Below are 3,663 nucleotides of genomic sequence, written 5' to 3'. Positions count from 1 at the left end.
AGGGATTGAAATTTCGGCACATGACAATAGACATATAGGAGAATATATCCAGAAAATTTCAGCTCAAAGCACTAAGTAATTCAGAAGCTATTGCCATCCAAAGTCAACCGAACTTTCTAGACAGAAACTGCACACTACTACATTCTTGCTTTCTTCACACTTCCAACTCCGAACACCTGTCATCCTCCCAAAAAGATGGCTAAATAGCCTTATTGATGCAAAATAAACAAGAAAATTTCAAAACTTCCTAGGGTTGCCTCCCTAGAAGCGCTTGTTTTTAAAGACCCCAAGCCGGTCTATAGAACTTAATCTCTTCAAGGTGGCTCTTTCTTTCCACCACCACCCACACAAGCCTTAGTCGAACTAGAACCTCCACAAGATGATGCAAGAAACTTGATGTTCACTGGAGCGTTCCACTCAAGATACCCTTTCTTCTTCTTCTTTTTCAACCCACAAATCTCCTCTATTGTCTTGATTTGATTCTTTTGCTCCTCACTCAATGCGAGATCCTCATTCACATTTATCTCATCAAGAGTAGAAATTGCAAACACTTGGCAAGGAGAGGAAGAATTAGAAACCAATGGCTCTTGGTTGTGGTGTGGGGCTTGGTTCAATGGGCCAAATATTCTATCTCTCTTTGCTTCATTGCCCTTGACCAAGTTAATAGAAAGCACACTTTTTACCACATCCGGAGGGTAAATGGGTTCAAGCCTCTTGAGTAATACTTTTTCTCCCAACACCTTCATTTTGATAGTGCCCTTTTGAACATTAATTTTTATCCCCGCGGTCGCCATAAAAGGTCTACCAAGAATGATAGGTATGTCCTTGTCACAATGAGGCTCATCATCCATATCTAATACCACCAAATCCCCCGGTAAGTAAAACTTGTCAACTTTGATTAATACATCTTCAACAACACCCATGGCTCTAATGATGCTCCGGTCCGCAAGTTGCAAATATATAGGAGTGGCTTTAATAGGTCCAAGGTCAAGTTTCCGAAAAGTCTCAAAAGAAATAATATTAACACTTGAACCAAGGTCCATCAAAGCTCTATCAAAGACTTTCTTTCCAATAGTGCAAGAGATATTGAAGCTCCCTGGATCCTTGAGTTTTGGGGGAATCCGTCTTTGCAAGATAGCACTAACCTCCTCACAAATTTCAAACCGCTCATCATTCTTTATTTTCCTCTTATGGGTGCATAAGTCCTTTAAAATTTTTGCATAAACCGGCATTTGTCTAATGAGCACAATTAAAGGTATATTGACATTGACCTTCTTCAAAATATCATGCACTTCGGACATCAAGCCAACTTTCTTCTTTTTCCCACCCTTCACATTTTCCTTTCTTAGCACATTAGGGTAAGGAAGTTGAGGCTCCGGTGTACTCAAATCAAGAGGTGGATCAAAGGTGAGGCTCCCGGTGGTGCCCCTAAGGGTAGTCACTGTCCCACTAGGGTTCTTAGCCCTCAAGGCCTCGCCTAGTGATGAGTAGACCGGACCACTCCTATCCCTAGAGCTACCATGCACATGTAGGTCTTCCTCCTTATTTCTCCCCTCTTTTTCGGTAGAAGTAGACGGCTTAAAATCATGAGTGGGTCTAATGTCATCAAGAACCTTCCTAGAGGTGTCATCGGCCTTAGATGGGTCCCTAGCCTTCATGGCCTCACCATCTAATCTTGAGGCCGAGATATCCTCATCCCTAGAAGTATTCTTTCTCAATAGAGCTCTTTCCTTGCCACTATCAATCAAACCATATTTTCTCACATCATTCTCAAAGGACAAGAAACCATAACCACTATCAACAATAACTCCTCCGGAAGGTACATTTTCTTCCCTTCCGGCTACCTTATCCACCCCCTTATTTCTTCCTTTTGCATTCAAAGTCACATCACCCACTCCATGTTTACCGGAAGGTATATTTTCTTCCCTTCCGGTCCCATCCTCCTTATAAATCATGATGTGTATGCAATTGATCATCAACAACATGGCCAAGAGGTACATTTTCTTCTCTCTTGGCCCCATATGAGTGCAAATCATCATCATGCACAAATAAAGGATTTGAATGGAAACTAGAAGATGAGGGCATGTATACATGATTATCATATACCTTTCCCGAACGTAAAGTGGTGATGGCATTGCATTCATGGACTTTTCTTCTTGGATTTGGCTCCGGTTGTGAAGGTAGGGCTCCTTGTGGATGTGCTCCAAGCTCTTTTGCCATTTGACCCAATTGAACCTCCAACTTTCCCACACATTGTGCAAGTGAACTTTGACCTTGAGCGAGAATATTAAGAGTTTGATCGGTCTTTGCTTGGCTTTGTGTAAGAGAAGTATGACTTTGAGCTAGGGTGGCCAATATATCATCCATATGAGACTTCTTTGGTTCCGGTTGTGGTGCTTGCCTATTTTGAAATCCGGGAGGAGCATTTTGTGTAGGATTGGCACCTCCAAATGATTGAGAACTTTGACCAAATCCTTGAGTATCATGTGGGGCTCCTCCATAAGCATGTGTAGCACCAAAAGATGGCCCTTGGCCTTGAGAATTGTAATTAGATGCTTGCTGCCCATAATGATTTTGTCCACCAAATTGTGTATTTCCATGACCGTGGGGTCCAAAAGATGAAGAATTAAGGCCTTGATTCCCTCCATATGAATAAGAACCACCTTGGTGTGCATTAGAGGACCCTCCACCATCTTTCCATGAGAAATTTGGGTGATTACGCCAAACCGGATTATATGTAGTAGAATAAGGATCATTTCTTGGTGGCCTTTGATAAGAATTAATAGCTCTAACTTGCTCCTCAACAAATTCCGGAAATTGTGAAGCTAAGTGACAATCATGAGTAGAATGATTAGGGGACTCACAAATCAAGCAAAGATGTGAAGAAGTAACACTCTTGACATGTGAAGAAGACGAACCACTACCCTTTTGAGCTTGAAGAAGCATCTCAAATTTCTTATCAATCTTTGCTTCTAGCCTCTCAAGTTTAGAACTCATAACTCCATCATCTCTAGAAATATGAGAAACATCATATAAACCTCTACCACGAGGCTCCTTATCAATTTGGCCTCTAGACTCCATAGGATCATCACGGCCTCTAGTACCATATGCATGTGAATCTCGACCTCTAGATATGGTGTGGTCATCTCTACCTCCTCTTCTCCTTTGATGATTATCCCATTGACCGGATTGGGTAGCCACTTCCTCACAAGTATCCCAAGCGGCATTAGGACCTTTCTTAAGAAAATTTCCACCCGATGCATTGTCCAATCTCCTTCTATCATCAATAATCAACCCATTGTAGAAAGATTCGCAAAGAAGCCACTTGGTGAGTCCATGATGAGGGCAACCTAACTCAATATCCTTGAAGCGCTCCCATGCATCATAAAAAGTTTCATTATCCTCTTGAAAGAACTTGGTCAAGCTATCCCGCATATAAGTAGTCTGATGATGTGGATAATAAGCATTCAAGAAGACTCTTTGCATATCGGCCCAAGAGAGAATGGATCTTGGCTTGAGCTTATGAAACCATGTGCGTGCTTGATCTTTCAAAGAAAATGGGAATAATCGAAGCTTCAAACCCTCCAAGGTTAATCCTCCCAAGTGCATAGTGAAACATATGGCATCAAACTCAATTATATGATCATATGGCCTCTCACTAGC

General features: G+C 41.8%; 1 pseudogene; it reads left to right on the top strand.

The window, feature by feature from the left end:
- Positions 1-3,331: 3,331 nt before the first annotated feature.
- LOC112201183 lies at positions 3,332-3,444 on the top strand (annotated as a pseudogene).
- The last annotated feature ends 219 nt before the right edge of the window (positions 3,445-3,663 follow it).

This window comes from Rosa chinensis, chromosome 4, assembly GCF_002994745.2.
Source record: "Rosa chinensis cultivar Old Blush chromosome 4, RchiOBHm-V2, whole genome shotgun sequence".
Taxonomy (NCBI): Eukaryota; Viridiplantae; Streptophyta; class Magnoliopsida; order Rosales; family Rosaceae; genus Rosa; species Rosa chinensis.
Note: the sequence above shows the minus strand (reverse complement) of the source record. Positions and strands in the feature narration are given on the sequence as shown.